The following is a 19,914-nucleotide window of genomic DNA, read 5'->3' as shown; positions in this document are numbered from 1 at the left end:
GGAGGTGCTGCAGCGGCATCGCGACCTGCTTCTCCGCATCCGTGGAGCTGGCGGGGATGCTTAGCGAGAATTGAGTTGATTGCGCATCTTTATTTCGTGTTTGGGAACTGCATGTCTTTCTCGTCAAAAGTACTAACTTGTTTGGATATCTTGTTCGTAGAGTGTACCATGTGTATTCAGTACTTCTTTTTTTTGAAACTAGCAAGGTGGCCCTCGCAAATGCGAGAGCAACATCTCAAAATGGTATTTACTGTTCAATGTTCACTTTTTATATAATGATTTACATGTTATGCCTTTATAATAGTAGTTTTATTTAATAATTAAAACTACCAAACCTAGTGTTTAATAAATTTACGGAAATAAATTATTTTTAATTGCTCCGTATTCTTGGCTTAACTCGTCAAAGGCCATGCAATGTATGTGTTAGTTCGCTTTGTGTTCTATAATTGGCACATAGGCACGGCTTACATAAATCTAGAGAAAACTCTCATATACTATTACAAAACAAATTACTCATAAAATATTTCAGTTAAAAAAAATTCAAGTATTACACAACAATAAGGGCATAATTACATTTTTCACACCTTTGTACTATAGTTATGCAATTGCATTGCATCCGGACGTCCAAATGATTTTATTTTAAATCATCATATTTGCGACTACAATTGTAGTCATGCACGCGGCAATGTTCCAAGTGATGTTCATATTAGTGTTATGTGTCTCACTCAATCTGGCAATTGTTCTTTCTATGCTTGAGATCATGTACATGAGTTCCAGCTCGAAGTTGTCTTTTTCACTTCTTGTTGTTTGAAAATAATTGAGAATACTATTTTCCTGGGTACTTTTGTTTCCTCGCGCCCGGTCTGCGAACCTTATCAAAATAATCTGGAACTTAATATGTTTTTCTTAGCTAAATTTAGACGTCATGCCATGTACAAATTTTTTAGTATGTTCCTATCGTTTCTAGTAATATTTTCTTGGAAATTTCTGTTTCCTCAAGTATGGTCCGAGGAAACTCTGCGAGCCTTATCATAATAATCTAGAATTTATTATATTTTTTATATAGCGGAATTTAGATGTCATCATATGTAAAAACTTTGTTTTTTCTATCGTTCCTTTGAGTAACATTTTCTTGGAAACTTCTCTTTCCTCACGGGCAGTCCGTCGTGCAGGTCTCATCATAATTAATAATCTAGAATTTTGTAGGGTCTTATAGTTGAATTAGTATGTTGTTATACAAACTACTTAGTCTGTTCATATCGTACTTTTTTATGTGCGATTCTTTTTTCTCACACACATGTCGCATTGAGTTATGATATTGGATTTTTTTACACGAGTCTTTTTTCTCACATCAATTTAGGGTTTCATGCACACATGAAAAAAGCGGTTTAAAAATGGCGCGCGCTGGCCGTCGGTCGGCCGATCCGCGCGCGGGGATCGGTCGTACCAGCGCCGTTTTATTTGTCGCATCGTACGATTAGGAACCGGTCTTGCCTCTTTGGTACTGCGCTGTGTTAGGCCGAAGGTTCCGTCGCTTTCCGCACTGCTGCCTGCATGCGCCTCCCGTCATCCTTTGCATGCCGTCTGCCACTGTTTGAGTAATGGGTCACGGGCAGGAGCTCTACCATGTGCTAGCTATGTGCGTTGACTGCTCTAACTCCCTAGCTCTATGCGCTACAAAAAGTATCAAAAAAGTGGTTAAGCAATAATATTTTTTAGCAATCAGATTTACAATAAAATTTGCCGACAATTTTTACAAAAAATCGGAAACGAATACAACAAAAATCTCATATGTTTGCAAACAATACAAATTAGTCAAGCAACAATTAATTTTGTACATATTGAATTACAACAAAAATAGCATACTATTTTTTACAAAAGTCACAAGATTACAACCAAATTCCATATGTTTACAAACAACGCAAAAGTGGTCAAGCAGCAATATTTTATATCAATTAGATTTAACACAAAATTTGCCGACAATTTTTACAAAACATCTGAAATGAATACAAAAAAAAATCCCATATGTTTGCAAACAATGCAAATTAGTCGAGCAACAATTATTTTTTTACAGATTGAATTACAACAAAAATAGCATACTATTTTTTACAAATGTCACAATTGATTACAACAAAAATCCATATGTTTACAAACAACGCAAAAGTGGTCAAGCAACAATATTTTATATCAATTAGATTTACAACAAAATTTGCCGACAATTTTTACAAAAAATCTGAAACGAATACAAGAAAAATCCCATATGTTTGCAAACAATGCAAATTAGTCAAGCAACAATTAACTTTTTACAGATTGAATTACAACAAAAATAGCATACTATTTTTTACAAATGTCACAAATGATTACAACAAAAATCCATATGTTTACAAACAACGCAAAAGTGGTCAAGCAACAATATTTTATATCAATTAGATTTACAACAAAATTTGCCGACAATTTTTACAAAAAATCTGAAACGAATACAACAAAAATCCCAGCAAACAATGCAAATTAGTCAAGCAACAATTAACTTTTTATAGATTGAATTACAACAAAAATAACATACTATATTTTACAAATGTCACAAACGATTACAACAAAAATCTATATGTTTACAAACAACGCAAAAGTGGTCAAGCAACAATTAATTTGCTACAAAACGAATTACAATAAAAATCATTAACTATTTTTACAAAAGTCACACACGATTACAATGAAGTTGAGCATTTGCATGTTGGGGTCCATACATGTACACAAACAATTAACAAGAGTAGCTGAAAGCTAGTATAGTATAGCTGATGTGAGTCAACCCACGTGAGAAGTAGCTGATGATGCATGTACTAGGAGTAGCTACAATTGTGCATGTAGACTCGGCAGGGAGAAAGCGACGTACGCGCGGTGCGGATCAACGAAAGTGACGTCCGCGTTTGACCGTGCGAGCGACCGATTTTCCGCACGATGATCGGTCGGCGGATTATCAGCATTTTTCCTTTAAAATTTTTGGACACAACATGTCCCATTGAGTTGCGATATGTCTTAATATATTTATAGTGGAATAAGTAAGATAGTTAAATAATATAGATTTTGTTACGTACATCACATATGTAATCTACCGTGTGTTTACAGGAACACGCTGATACGTCCAATTTGCATCACTATTTTATATCATAATTTGATGTTATTCATTGATATATTTCATATTTGGATATAATACTTACGTTATTTCATCTATTTTGCATGTTTCATGATTATTGGAGGATCGCGCACCGAAGCCAGGATTCTGCTGGAAAAAGCATCGTCAGAACGCAATATTTCGGAAGATCAACAATTGATGGGAATTACACGAAAAGTCCTATTTTTCCAGATGACGAAGGGAGCCAGAAGGGGGAGAAGAGGGGACCCGAGGTGGGCCCACCCCATAGGCCGGCGCGGCCCAAGGCCCGGCCGCGCCGCCCGTGAGGAGGGGGCCCACAGCCCCTCTCGCCTCCTTTTCTTCGCGTACTCCTTCGTCCCGAAAACCTAAGCCGAGGGGTACGTCGCGAAGAGCCACGGCCGCCTCGCGGGGCGGAGAACACCGGAGAGAAAAGAGCTCTCCGGCAGGCTGAGATCTGCCGGGGAAATTCCCTCCCGGAGGGGGAAATCGACGCCATCGTCACCGTCATCGAGCTGGACATCATCTCCATCACCATCACCATCATCTTCATCATCATCACCGCCGTCTCCACCGCTGCACCTCGTCACCGCTGTAGCAATTTGGGTTTGATCTTGATTGTTTGATAGGGGAAACTCTCCCGGTGTTGATTTCTACTTGTTATTGATGCTATTGAGTGAAACCGTTGAACCAAGGTTTATGTTCAGATTGTTATTCATTATCATATCACCTCTGATCATGTTCCATATGATGTCTCGTGAGTAGTTCGTTTAGTTCTTGAGGACATGGGTGAAGTCTAAATGTTAGTAGTGAAGTATGGTTGAGTAATATTCAATGTTATGATATTTAAGTTGTGGTGTTATTCTTCTAGTGGTGTCGTGTGAACGTCGACTACACGACACTTCACCTTTATGGGCCTAGGAGAATGCATCTTGTACTCGTTTGCCAATTGCGGGGTTGCCGGAGTGACGAAACCCGAGCCCCCGTTGGTATATCGATGCGGGGAGGGATCGCGAGGATCTCGAGTTTAAGGCCGTGGTTAGATTTATCTTAATTACTTTCTTGTAGTTGCGGATGCTTGCAAGGGGTATAATCACAAGTATGTATTAGTCCTAGGAAGGGCGGTACATTAGCATAGGTTCACCCACACAACACTTACCAAAACAATGAAGATTAATTAGCCGTATGTAGCGAAAGCACTAGACTAAAATCCCGTGTGTCCTCGAGAACGTTTGGTCATTATAAGTAAACAAACCGGCTTGTCCTTTGTGCTAAAAAGGATTGGGCCACTCGCTGCAATTGTTACTCTCGCACTTTACTTACTCGTACTTTATTCATCCGTTACATCAAAACCCCCGAATACTTGTCCGTGAGCATTTACGGTGAATTTCATCGAAACCGCTTGTCAACACCTCCTGCTCCTCGTTGGGATCGACATTCTTACTTATCGAAGATACTTGCGATACACCCCCTATACTTGTGGGTCATCAAGACTATTTTCTGGCGCCGTTGCCGGGAGTGAAGCGCTATTGGTAAGTGGAATTGGTAAGGGAAATTTCTACTGTTTGTGCTGATTTTATTTCCGCATGTTGCTATAACTCATTATGGAGAGATCTTCTCTTGAGTGTTTATTTGGGAAATCTACTACTACTGCAAAGGTAGTGGATGAGGCGCCAGGTAAGGAAGAAATACCATACAAAATACCTATGAAAATTATTGAACGTGTAGTGGGTAACCGTTATACGGGGATGGAACTGTCCACCCTCGAGATCATTTACTCGTTCTTGCATGAATTATGCGGTTTATTCAAGTGTGCAGGTATTGCTATGGATGAAGTGAGGAAGAAACTATTCTCTCGTATCGTCTGTCCGGTAAAGCGGCGCATTGGTATAAATTACTTGGATAATGGGGATTCTCTTGAATGGAATGATATTGTGCCCCGGTTTTATTCTAAGTTCTATCCTCCAAGTGAGATTCACAAAGATCGGAATCGCATATATAACTTTTGGCCTCATGAAGGAGAAAGTATTGCCCAAGCATGGGGGAGATTGAAGTCTTTAATGCTCAAATGCCCCATTCATGAGCTTCCTGGTAATATTATTATTGATAATTTCTATGCAAGACTTTCTTTTCAAGACAAGACCTTGCTGGATACTTCTTGTTCCGGATCATTTACACGCAACAAGGAAGAGTTTAAAAGGGACCTTCTTAATCGGATCCAAGAAAATACTCGAAGGATGGGAGAACGACAAGGATAGAGAATCGGGTATAATTTATGATTATAAATGCATTGAAGCTTTTATGGATACTCGATAAATTTCGTAATATGAGTGCTACTTATGGTCTTGATTCTCAAGTTGTCTGCAAATCTTTATAAAGCTTTTGCTTCTCATTATGAATTGCCTAAGAAGAACTTTGATAAGTATCATGAACCGTATAAAGATAAAATTGATTCATCTATAAATAAATGTGTTGTAGTTGAAACTGTTGATCATGTTATTCCCGAAGCTTATATTGAAAAAACTCCTTTCCCTGCTAAAATGAAGGAGTACTCTGTTATAAATAGTGCGGTTCATAAAAGTGAAAAGAAACCTATAGAACCTGAAGAACAAATAAAAGTTGAACCTCGCTTGTTGCAATTGTTAAAGATCTTGTGACTGAAAACGTAGAAGATGGTCATATTATTTTCTGTGAAGATGCTTCTAATATTGTTTCGCATCCTAATAAGTCTAGGAAAGCTAGTGTTCTTATGCTATCTGGTAGAATTGGTGATCATTGTTATTATGGTTTATGTGATATTGGTGCAAGTATTAGTGATATTCCTTATGAGCTTTACACGGAGATTATGCATGAAATTGGTTCTTGTGAACTTGAAGATATTGATGTGGTTATTTGGCTGGCTAATAGAGAAACTATCTCTCCAATTGGTATTATTCGAGATGTGGAAGTTCTATGTGGTAAGATTAAATATCCTGCTGACTTTTTGGTACTTGGTTCTGCTGCTAGTAAATATTGTCCTATCATTTTTGGTAGACCTTTTCTAAATACTTGTGGAGCTATTATAGATTGCAAGAAAGAGAAAATTTTGACTAAATTTGCTGGTGAATCTTATGAGTTTAACTTCTCTAAATTTACCAAAACCCCTTATAAAATTGATTCGCCTAATAGTGATTTTAAAGTTGAGCAGTGTGCATCTATTGCTCTTGCTCCTAATAATCCTTTGCAGCAACATTTGGAGAATAGTGAGAGTGAAGTTTTTAGGGAAGAAAGAAATGAGCTTGATGAAATTTTCCTTCGTCAACCTATTCTTAAGCATGATTTACCGGTGGAAGACTTGGGTGCAACACCACCACCGAAGGAAGATCCTGTCTTTGATTTAAAACCATTGCCTGATAATCTTAAATATGCTCATATTGATGATAAGAAAATATATCCTGTTATTATTAGTTCTAAGCTTTCAGAGTTTGAAGAAGAAAGGTTATTGGAAATACTGAAGAAACACCGAGGTGCTATTGGCTACACTCTTGATGACTTGAAGGGGATCTCTCCCTCTATTTGCCAACACGCCATTAATATGGAAGATGATGCGAAGCCTGTTGTTGAACCTCAGCGTCGTCTAATTCCTAAGATGAAGGATGTGGTAAGAAATGAGGTATTAAGACTCCTTGAAGCTGGTATTATATATCCTATTGCTGATAGTAGATCGGTTAGTCCCGTGCATTGTGTTCCTAAGAAAGGAGGAATGACTGTTGTGCCTAATGATAATGATGAGCTCATACCTCAAAGAGTAGTTGTAGGTTATAGAATGTGCATTGATTATCAAAAAGTTAATAAGGTTACTAAGAAAGATCATTACCCTTTGCCTTTTATTGATCAAATGTTAGAAAGGTTATCTAAAAATACTCATTTATGCTTTCTTGATGGTTATTCTGGATTTTCACAAATTGCTGTTAAAACTAAAGATCAGGAGAAAACCACTTTCACTTGTCCCTACGGAACTTATGCTTATAGGCGTATGCCTTTTGGTTTATGTAATGCTCCTGCTACTTTTCAAAGATGCATGTCCGCTATTTTTCATGGCTTTTGTGAGAGTATTGTAGAGGTATTCATGGATGATTTTTCTGTATATGGGAATTCTTTTGATAGTTGCTTGCGAAACCTTGATAAAGTTTTGCAGAGATGTGAAGAAACTAACCTTGTTCTTAATTGGAAGAAATGCCACTTTATGGTTAATGAAGGAATTGTATTGGGACATAAAATTTCCGAGAGAGGTATTGAAGTTGATAGAGCTAAAGTTGAAGCTATTGAGAAGATGCCCTATCCTAGGGATGTTAAAGGTATTCGTAGTGTTCTTGGTCATGCTGGGTTTATAGGAGGTTTATTAAAGATTTCTCCAAGATTTCAAAGCCTCTTACTAATCTTCTTCAAAAAGATGTACCTTTTGTTTTTGATGATGATTGTAAGGAAGCTTTTGAAACCCTAAAGAAAGCCTTAACAACTGCTCCTATAGTTGAACCTCCTGATTGGAATTTACCATTTGAAATTATGTGTGATGCTAGTGATTTTGCTGTAGGCGCTGTTCTTGGACAGCGAGTAGATCAAAAACTGAATGTTATTCATTATGCTAGTAAAACTCTTGATGCTGCTCAAAGAAATTATGCTACTACTGAAAAAGAATTGTAGATGTAGTCTTTGCTTGTGATAAATTTAGATCTTATATTGTTGATTCAAAAGTTACGATTCATACTGATCATGCTGCAATTAGATACCTTATGACAAAGAAAGATGCTAAGCCAAGGCTTATTAGATGGGTACTTCTTTTGCAAGAATTTGATTTACATATTGTAGATAGGAAATGTGCTGATAATCCTGTTGCTGATAATTTGTCTAGATTGGAAAATATTGCTTATGGTCTTGTTCCTGTTAATGATAGTTTTCCAAATGAACAATTGGCTGTAATAAAGGTGAGCTCGCGAGACAGTCCTTGGTATGCTGATTATGCTAACTTTATTGTTTCCAAGTACTTGTCTCCAACCTTTTTAGCTCAGCAAAGGAGGAAATTCTTTTATGACTTGAGGCATTATTTTTGGGATGACCCACACTTATATAAAGAAGGAGTGGATGGTATTCTGCGAAGATGTGTTCCCGAATATGAACAACAAGAGATATTGAGTAAATGTCATGGTAGTGCTTATGGAGGACATCACGCGGAGATAGAACCGCGCAAAAGTTCTACAATCAGGTTTTTATTGGCCAACTCTCTTCAAAGATGCAAGGAAGTTTATTTTATCTTGTGATGAATGTCAAAGGGTTGGTAATATCTCGAGACGCAATGAAATGCCTATGAATTATACTCTTGTTATTGAACCGTTTGATTGTTGGGGATTTGACTTCATGGGACCTTTTCCCTCTTCGGAAGGTAACACTCATATACTTGTTGCTCGTTGATTATGTTACTAAATGGGTGGAAGCCATACCTACAAAAAGTGCTGATGGTGAGACCTCTTTAAGAATGCTTTTAGACATTATTTTTCCTAGATTTGGAGTTCCTAGATATATAATGACAGATGGAGGTTCTCATTTTATTCATGGTGGTTTTAGAAAAACTCTTGCTAAATATGGTATTAATCATAGAATTGCTTCCTCTTATCATCCTCAAACTAGTGGGCAAGTATAATTATCAAATAGAGAAATTAAATCTATCTTGCAAAAGACTGTTAATAAAACTAGAAACAATTGGGCTAGTAAATTGAAGGAAGCACTATGGGCTTATAGAACTGCCTATAAAAACCCCATGGGAATGTCACCTTATAAAATGGTTTATGGGAAAGCTTGTCATTTACCTTTAGAACTAGAGCACAAAGCTTATTGGGCTGTTAGAGAACTAAATAAAGATCCTAAACTAGCCGGTAATAAGAGGTTGCCGCAATTAAGTTCTCTAGATGAATGGATAAGTGAAGCTTATGAAAATGCTAAACTCTTTAAAGAGAAAGTTAAGAAATGGCATGATAGAAGGATTATCAAAAGAGAGTTTAATATTGGGGATAAAGTCCTATTGTATCGGTCTCGTCTCAGATTCTTTGCAGGGAAATTACTCTCGAAATGGGAAGGACCGTATGTTGTTAAGGAAGTGTATCGTTCAGGAGCAATTAAAATTAGTTCTCTCCAAGGCAACGCCACGCAAGTGGTGAATGGACAAAGACTCAAGCATTATATCTCAGGTGATTCTTATAATGTAGATGTTGATGTTATTCGAGTGGAAACACCGGAAGCTTTCATCAAGGGTCAAATTGACAGTCCGCCAGAACTCGACTATGAATAGGTAACAGTACAGGTAATAAAAAGTTCGCGATTTACTTTCCGAACAATGTTTTTGCTGTTTTTGGAAAATATGAAAAATTACGAGATCGAAACGGAGTGGAGGAAGCGCACGAGGAGGTGCCCCCATAGGCCGGCGCGGGCCCCAGCCTGGCCGCGCCGCCCTATGAGGACACCGCCTCGTTGTCCCTCTCCGACTCTGGTTCGACCTGGTACTTTCCGTTTGTTGTGAAAATTTTTGCTATATAATCCCCCGGACCCCTGGAGGTCCATATATCGTTTTCTCGACGTGTTTTGTTTCGAGTCGTTTCGCAGGATCTATTTTCAACCTAGGAGCACCATGGTCTCCAACAACAAGGACAAGGAGCCTTCGGAGGAAGGTATCCAAGACCCGGAGTTGAAGGAAGAAGTCAAGGAGGATGAAGAGGAAGTCGAAGAAGTTCCGCGAGTACGCCCGCGCACCACCATTGCAAGCATCGGAGTGGTGTCAAACCCGTTCAACGCCAAGAAGAGTGCGCGGATTAGCACCGGAGGAGGAGTTCTACGTCATTACCTAGCTCCAAAGACATCTTCTTCAGGCACTTACCATCCCTTCCGCAATCTAATCTACAATAATCAAATTGAAAGGACTCCCAAGGCAGCATTGCCTAGCAATTGGGATATAGATCGTTCTAACACTGCAGGAAGGACGAAGCCTGAAGCTGAAGGATGGGGAAATAACTCCAAAAATTGGGACTCGCCGTTTGATATACTTCTTAATCGCGTCGAGCACAATTCAGAGATGATCCGCAACCTCATGTACAAGATTGATGAGCTTCAGGAGCTTGTGGAGAAGCTTGTCGGGAATTCATCACCACCATCGCCAAAGGATTGATTCATCATCGGTATTGGCATCCCCTTGGTTTGTCCCAAGCTTGGGGGAGTGCCGCGGTATCACATCATCACTACCTTTTTACTTTTTACTATCAAGTAGTGTCATATCATGAGTAGGGAAGTTATCATATAAGATGGGTTGCAGTTTGGAAGTATCTCTCCTTTAGTTGGTTGTCTATGTATCCCTTGGTGTGAGTTATCGTTATGAAATATTAATGAGAAGTCTTATCATTTACATATTGCACACCTTATTTTAGTTTGCAATTTCTACTATATGATTGATCTTGATTTTAGTATTGGTACCACTTTGGGAGCATTGAGTAAATCTATTTGGTTTTGGCAAACTTAGCATTGGTCAATAGCAACAACACCTTGAGGTTTAAATAGAAAAGAGAAATACATATAGTTGTTTCATTGTCTTCCTTTCTTGTTAGCTCATAGCTTATTATTCTGAAGTTAAAATTGTTTGTGCTTACAAGAAAGATGCATGATTATGTCTATCACATGTATATTTGCTTGTTTCCCTCAACTCTTATGCTTGCTAATTAACCTTGCTAGCCAAAGACCCGTACTGAGAGGGAATGCTTCTCGTGCATCCAAACCTGAACCCAGACCTATGCCATTTGTGTCCACCATATCTACCTACTGCATGGTATTTCCTGCCATTTCAAGTAAATACTTCATGTGCTACCTTTAAACAATTCAAAACCTATTACTTCTTATTTGTGTCAATGTTTTATAGCTCATGAGGAAGTATGTGGTGTTTTATCTTTCAGTCTTGTTAGGCAGCTTCCACTAATGGACTAGTGGCTTCATCCACTTATCCTATAATTTTGCAAAAAGAGTCGACAACGGGGTTCCCAGCCCCAATTAATCAACTTTCATTAATAATTCTCTTCACATGTTTTGCTCGATTCATCGGTAAGCAACTTAATTTTGCAATAGACACTCCTCCATGGTATGAGATTGTTGGAAGGCACCCGAGGATTCGGTTAGCCATGGCTTGTGTAAGCAAAGGTTGGGGGAGTGTCATCCTTAAATAAACTAAAGTACATGTGTAAACAAAAGAGAAGAGGGATGATCTACCTTGCTGGTAGAGATAACGTCCTTCATGGGAGCCGCTCTTTGGAGGTCTGTTTGGCAAGGGGGTTAGAGTACCCGCTACCATTCGTTGACAACAACAAACACCTCTCAAACTTTACTTTTATTCTCTTTATTTGATTTCAAAACTGAAAAAGCTCTAGCACATGATTTAATCCCTGCTTCCCTCTGCGAAGGGCCTGTCTTTTACTTTATGTTGAGTTAGTAAACCTATTTCCTTCCATCTCAAGCAAGCATTTTAGTTGCTGTGATCAAACTATTATATTGTGATTTGCTTCATCATGTCTTTCATTCTTCCTTGTTTAGCACAAGTTTTACCTGAATGAATATAGCTTTGAAAGTTATCAATGATCATTATGATTGAGTATGCAAGATAAGCCATATAAACTTTAACATGAGAGCGCTGCTCAATAGATAAGTATAATCTGTTAAGCTGTTCTCCGACCAAGAACAAAGTTTGCCATCACCAATTATGATTTCTTATGCACCTTTATTTGTGATTACCTTATACTTGTTTCAAGTTGAGTTATATGAGGAAGTTGTTTACTAGAATGTCTTGTGTGAATGAATATGATGCTTCTTGTCCGTATTTGATTTATCGACTCTTCACTCCATAAACGTGTGGTCCTGTTTACCGAGTTCAGTTTCGCTTGGGGACAAGCGAGGTCTAAGCTTGGGGGGAGTTGATACGTCCAATTTGCATCACTATTTTATATCATAATTTGCTGTTATTAATTGATATATTTCATATTTGGATATAATACTTATGTTATTTCATCTATTTTGCATGTTTCATGATTATTGGAGGATCGCGCACCGGAGCCAGGATTCTGCTGGAAAAAGCATCGTCAGAACGCAATATTTCGGAAGATCAACAATTGACGGGAATTACACGAAAAGTCCTATTTTTCCAGATGACGAAGGGAGCCAGAAGGGGGAGAAGAGGGGACCCGAGGTGGGCCCACCCCATAGGCCGGCGCGGCCCAAGGCCTGGCCGCGCCGCCTTGTGAGGAGGGGGGCCCACAGCCCCTCTCGCCTCCTTTTCTTCGCGTACTCCTTCGTCCCGAAAACCTAAGCCGAGGGGTACGTCGCGAAGAGCCACAGCCGCCTCTGCGGGGCGGAGAACACCAGAGAGAAAGAGCTCTCCGGCAGGCTGAGATCTCGCCGGGGAAATTCCCTCCCGGAGGGGGAAATCGACGCCATCGTCACCGTCATCGAGCTGGACATCATCTCCATCACCATCACCATCATCTTCATCATCATCACCGCCGTCTCCACCGCTGCACCTCGTCACCGCTGTAGCAATTTGGGTTTGATCTTGATTGTTTGATAGGGGAAACTCTCCCGGTGTTGATTTCTACTTGTTATTGATGCTATTGAGTGAAACCGTTGAACCAAGGTTTATGTTCAGATTGTTATTCATTATCATATCACCTCTGATCATGTTCCATATGATGTCTCGTGAGTAGTTCGTTTAGTTCTTGAGGACATGGGTGAAGTCTAAATGTTAGTAGTGAAGTATGGTTGAGTAATATTCAATGTTATGATATTTAAGTTGTGGTGTTATTCTTCTAGTGGTGTCGTGTGAACGTCGACTACACGATACTTCACCTTTATGGGCCTAGGGGAATGTATCTTGTACTCGTTTGCCAATTACGGGGTTGCCGGAGTGACAGAAATCTGAGCCCCCGTTGGTATATCGATGCAGGAGGGATCGCGAGATCTCGCAGTTTAAGGCTCGTGGTTAGATTTATCTTAATTACTTTCTTGTAGTTGCGGATGCTTGCAAGGGGTATAATCACAAGTATGTATTAGTCCTAGGAAGGGCGGTACATTAGCATAGGTTCACCCACACAACACTTATCAAAACAATGAAGATTAATTAGCCGTATGTAGCGAAAGCACTAGACTAAAATCCCGTGTGTCCTCGAGAACGTTTGGTCATTATAAGTAAACAAACCGGCTTGTCCTTTGTGCTAAAAAGGATTGGGCCACTCGCTGCAATTGTTACTCTCGCACTTTACTTACTCGTACTTTATTCATCCGTTACATCAAAACCCCCTGAATACTTGTCTGTGAGCATTTACAGTGAATCCTTCATCGAAACTGCTTGTCAACACCTTCTGCTCCTCGTTGGGATCGACATTCTTACTTATCGAAGATACTGCGATACACCTCCTATACTTGTGGGTCATCACACGCACATGTCTAGTTCCTTTGGAAACAAAATCTAATTTTTTAATCTATATCAATCGTATAACTGTAGGACTCTTATAAGAAAATTGCTTCCTTTTTTTGTTAACATGGAAGCAAATCGGTTACTATTTTTACGTGGATCGGTTTTTTAAAAGGACGCTGATCGCTTCCTATTTTCATGTGAATCTTTTCTTCTTTTCCTATGCCCATTGAATGTGTAAGTGTAAGTGGCGTACACAATTTTTTTTCTTGATACTGCCTCTTATTCCTTTCTCTTTGATATGTTCACGTGTGAACCAAATAGATTTTACGTGCCATAACTTTACTTTCGACACATCTATTATTGTACGTAACAGTTCTTATCTTTTAATCTCGGACGTTAATTTTAAAATCTTTGGTTTATATTTTTTGAGTATATGCGGACTAACCCCGATGCCTCGAAAAACACCTTTATTTTTCCTTTTAGTATATAAAAATAGATAGATGTCAAGAAAAAAAGTGAGGATAATAAAAGATGAACTACCGATGGTTGTGGGCGTACGGATGGTAGCACGCGATATTGTTTCTTAATGATGAACTACACGTTTTTTTTTTTTAGCAAGCGAGGGGCACCTTCCATCTCCCTTCTATTTCCCTTTTTTCTTTAAGTAATAATGAACAGTGTTTCCTTAACCATGCCCACACGTTTGTTTTTACCTGCTTAGACTTTTGCCTCTAAAATGGAAGATTGGGTACTACTTTAGTTTTCTTTCCGGGCTGGTGTATGTATGTGTGGAACGTGACATATCTTGTATGTTCACGAAATATGAGCTCTTACATGTACGTAAATTTATTAAATCCTAGCCATTAAATTATAGATCTAAGAGCTAAAATAATTCTAATGATGTGGATTAACCTCAAGTCTCTATTTTGGACCTCCGTATTTTGCTTTTAGTATATAATAGATTACACAAAGAAATATGTTGCTTGTATTGTACAAATTGATTCATGCTCTTTTGCTTGACACCGGGGAGGTTCAGGAAGAGGGCACCTGGGGAGGTGGAGGAAGGCCGCCGCATTGCACTGATTCTCCGCGCCAAGGAGGAAATAGAAATGGGGCAAATAGATCCCAGACCTCGCGATGAGGAGTGGAGGAAGCCTCTTCTTCCGCATGAGCTATGGCACATCAACACCAGTGGCTCGGGCTACAGGAGATCAGCATCCCCCAACAGAAGATTGCTTCTTCCTATTGCCCCAAATCCAGCCAAAAAGTTAAATATTACACGTGTAAAATTGCTTTTATTTTTATTTTTACGATACGATTCAGATAACTTGTTGATTTAATTAGTGTGCTTTCGTGGCAACGCACGGGTTTCGTACTAGTAACATAATAACATGCATAATAACTGGTGCGGTAGTTTGGTTTTGAACCTCCGATTTTTCACAATAAACATGCTCTGAAAAGCAAATTTTGAAACACCAATTTTTTCTTGCCACTACATAAAAAATATATGCACACAATCGGCATGGGCCATGCACATACACAATTGTTTTCAATGGTCTTTCGGCCTCTTCCTCTCCCTTGTGTAAGCCACCACCGCCATCCCCCTCATTTCATTGTCTAGTCTACTCTCTATGAAAGGTGGTTGATAATTAGGGTTTGATTCTGTAATGTATATATTCTCTGTTGCAACCTTTCTTCTAATCACAAATTAAGTTGTCTAGGTCATGAACAAACCAACCAACATCACTGCAGCTTCAGCAACCGAAATGAATATAATGAGAAACTTCCGTACATCCAACAATAACTTACGTGCCTTCTGTTGCAACCTTTGTTGCAGTTGTATATCCCAATCTCCCATCTGTTTATTCTAATAATAGAGCCTACTCCTAGCGAATCAAATGATATTTATGTTCTTCCATCAAGAAGATATAGTTATCGATAAAGCTAAACTAAAACGGTTGGCATAGAATGCAATCAGAATAGTGACAAGTTGGCGAATAGAAGACCGAAAACTGCCTACGTGGTTATTTGTTGCATAAGACAGTGGTGGAAGCTGAAGGAAATAGTGGCCTTCAAATCTTGGTATGTTTTTCTAAGGATTATGTTGCGCCTAGCCGACCTTTCCTACCACGGAAACGAAGCTTCTCAGGGTTGTCGGAAGTATGGTAGGAAACTATTAGAACTAAATTTGCTGATCTCCGTTCTAAAATTGATTATCAAAAAATATAGTTTTAAAAATATAAAAAAATGAGATCTAATTTCGAAGAGATTGTGGCTACACACCCAATGGTCAAATGGGTCATCATTTAGACTCATCTTTATGAGTTATGGCTTTTGATTCTTTTAACTTGAAATTGAATGCACATGATTACCTTGTGCTGGGGTCTTACCTTTTTAAACTTGTTGTAAGACCGGCTCCTTTTTAATTTAAGAGCAAGTAGGGCACTCACTTGATATAATACCTAAAAACCAATCTAATTTACGCTTTGGAAGTTTCTGTAAGCATGCTTACCTATTCGTATGCCAAAACATCCATTAAGATATTTCTTATAGACCATTTGGTCTAGAGATCTTTGCCATAAAATTTATTTATATCTACAATATCAAAAGTATAACGTATGGAAATATACATCATGACGAATCTAATGTTTCTACATACTTAGTCAACTTTTACATTGTTTGACATTTTAAAATGGTTATATGCGGTACATTTTGTCAAGGAGGGAGTATAGTAGTAGAGAGTTTATGCAATTTCAAAAACTAATTTATGAAGAATACAATGTTACAAAATATATTTATAAATATAGTTCTAATGCAAATGCATTTCTCATTGATATATACATTACAACTGTATAGCAAAAAACTCCTTACCAATGTTTAGTAACATTATTATGTGGTTAACTACATCAAATAAAAAATATTAAATTATACTCCTTACCAAGAACATAGCATGCTACAAATTAAATTTAAGTATAAAAAATTAGTATAAAATTAAATTAGTTCAGTTTGACTGGGTCAAAATTATGCTTGAATCATCCCTGGTCATCGGCGTCGGCGCAGGATGCCTTACCGACAATTTACCAAGAGGGGAGTGAAGCCCTGCATGGAGGGCAGCACGGAGGCAAGCTCGAAATCACTGGCGTTTGAAATGGGCACAGACCGTGGCGGCAGTTGTCTATCGTCTACAAATATTTTGGAGGGGAATGAAGATCTGGGCACGCACTAGCGGGCGGCGTGGCGGAAAATTCAACATCTTAAATATGGGGGACGCGCAACAACTAGGCCATGCATTGTCTTCGAGATACGGCAGACGATCACGCGGTGTCCTCTTTTTTTCGTCCTTACTAGCATAATACTTTGCTATCGTTGAGATTTTAGAATTGTTACAAGAACCATAAGTTTCTAGTTGCTGGCAGCAGACATGTTCATTGACTGCGAAAGCTCTCACGATCGATTTTGTTTTCCGAGATCTTGGGGCGATGGTGCTTTGTTCCTCTTTTAGCAAGTGTCTCGGCAATTGTAGATTTAAGAGACTTCATCGCTAGTAGAAAAAGCCTCATCTATGGCGCACGAAAAAATGAAATTTCTCCACAAAAATAATGTTTTTGTGGCGCACCTGTACATGCGCCACAGAATTAAGGGCATGGGGTCTTAGGTGCGCCACAGAACCATGGAAGGCGACGGCACACGACGGTAGGGAGAGGAAGAGAGTGTAGGCGTAAGAGCGAGGGAGGCGGTACGGCAGATATATAATCGCACAATTTCTGTGGCGTACCAGCACAAGTGCACCACAGAATCCAATATTTCTGTGGCGCACCCGAAGGGGTGCGCTACAGAACAACTAATTACTGTGGCCCACTGCTAGCCATGCGCCACAGAAATAACGACGTCAATTATTGGTAGTGGCAGGATATGGGCCCCACCTTATTTCTGTGGCGCATGGACTAGCAGTGCGGCACAAAACTAAGCTATTTTTGTGGCGCACTGTGACTCGTGCGCCACAGATATTGTTTCTGTGGCGCACAGGGAGTTGGTGCGCCACAGAAATAAGATCTCGTCTATAAGGCTTTTCCTACTAGTGCATGGACCAACTTGTATTTTTCTTTTTCTTATGACATGGTCTTTTTTGCAATGTTTTGAGAGCATGTATCGTTTGCCATCTAGCCCGGAATTTTGCACGTTATGTTATTTTTTATTTGTATTTTAATGATGGCTTCATGGTTTCTTAGAATAGAACGGAACGCATTGCCAAAAATTTCAGGGGAATCTAATGCAACATTTTTTTCTACTCCACGCTTATTGCCAGAATAAGAGGACTAGCACAATACCCGTGGTTGGGCTTGTCGGGCCAGGTTGGGCTTACCTCAGTTTCGGCCGCAAGCTGGTCGACACGCTCGTGGAGGTCCTCGACGCGGTCGTGGCAGTCGGGGAGCTGTGCGTGCATCTCACAGCCTGAGCCTCCAGCCGCCTGATGTAGGACGCCAACCTGGTTTGGCCGCTGGCTTATTTATAGTTCTAGCTTTAGCGATTTATTAAGATGGATTTGACTCAAACTGGTTCAGCTAGGAGCAACCACGTCTCAAACTCTCGGATATGTACTGTATTTGGACTCAAACTCCTTGAACTCATGGCTTTTTTGCTTGGTATCGTGGCCAGTTGACGTGTTTCCAGATTGGTCAAACTAATAGTAAATATACCTTGTTTCTTTTAGCACGTACCATAGTTTATTTCTTAGAACGTACCATCAACAACAATCACGTCCTATTGCAATTTAATAGTAAAGATTTGATTATAGATTATATTTCCTTCTATGCTTCTTTATTTACTTTCCAGTTTAGGGTGTTTATTTAATATTGCATTACCTAGGGTACCAGTTAAGGAGGCGGACCGTCCGCGTCGCTAGCGGGATGGATGAAACCCTAGATTGGTTTTTTAGAACGTCTTCCGCCTCCTTTTGCCTAGAAACAAGCTTATCAACGGAATACCACCATTATGACTAACTTAGTAATTCTAATTTTCATAAGTCTTATTTTGACAAGCAGTCGATCACTAAACGAGTAGCATTTGTTGGATAACGAATTTTATGTTGACGAGGTTTCCAGGAAGAGTCTCACTAGATCTGCACATTGCCACATAGTTCGGTCAACCGTCAATAGAACTGACGTACTCCTCTAAAATAAAAGAACTGACGTACTCAAGGTACTTATTTTACATTTTAAATCTGATCCATTTAATGCTTGAGATACTTGGAACCCAAGGAAGCAGCTACATAATTTAACAGAGTGTGACTGTGAACCTCTGCACGGTCCAGAAATCTTCAGTTGGTCGTCGAGCTCTGCAGGAGAAGAGAATTAGACATGGTTTCCACCTGCAACAACTCCTCGTCATTCAAGGTACAGACATCCCTTATCGATCTACAACCTCCTTAGAATTTGAAATTGGTACCCATCCGTCAGTCTCGATCTCCTCTAAGCCTCTTTCTTCCCGCGACTTCTTGAAGATCATACTCGGGTCGTCGTCGCCGGCTCGCCACGAGATTCTGTCCGATATGGGATACGAGTTCACCGTCATGGTAGGGTGCTCTTGACTCATGTAGTACTAGAAAATTTCTTATCTGTAATTGCTGATGAAATGGCTATTTGGTCTATGTGCTGCCAGTGCGCTGACATCGACGAGAAGGCCATCAGGAGGGAGAAGCCGGAGGAGCTGGTCAAGGCCCTGGCCGAAGCAAAGGTACGCACCAGCTACGGCTCGATCTGAAGATGCTTCTTGCTTGCTAGTAATTGCAATGGACTCCTGATACAGTCTTAAATCCTTGGGTGCTTCTTGATCGGACTTTATGTGTGTAGGCCGAAGCCGTTAAACTGAACCTTCCTGACGGCTGCGCTCGAGATCAGCCTACTCTTCTGATCACTTCTGACCAGGTTATGGTGAGCAAAGGGGTGATCAGGGAGAGGCCCAGAAGCACTGAAGAAGCCAGAGAATTCATCAAGGGTAATGATCGAGCTTCTTGTGGACGCGCGCTAACATACAGTATGGCTAACGAACTGTTTTTGTTCCTGGTGTTGTAACAGCGTACTCGGGTGATCGAGCGTTTGCGGTGAACTATGTTCTCGTCACCAACCTGAGCACCGGGGGCAGAAAAGGGGGCTGGGATATACCTGAGGTAGCGTAGCTTAACTTCGAGCGTCTGAACCTGCCACTTCTTCCTTAAGGAAAGAGACTGAAACTCACAAATGAATTGGTCGTGTGTTCCCGTATGCAGATAATTTTTCGCCACATACCAGACGCGTTC

The sequence above is a fragment of the Lolium rigidum genome, chromosome 3 (assembly GCF_022539505.1).
Source record: "Lolium rigidum isolate FL_2022 chromosome 3, APGP_CSIRO_Lrig_0.1, whole genome shotgun sequence".
In the NCBI taxonomy this organism is placed as follows: Eukaryota; Viridiplantae; Streptophyta; class Magnoliopsida; order Poales; family Poaceae; genus Lolium; species Lolium rigidum.
The sequence above is the reverse complement of the archived record's forward strand: the minus strand, read 5'-3'. Positions refer to the sequence as shown.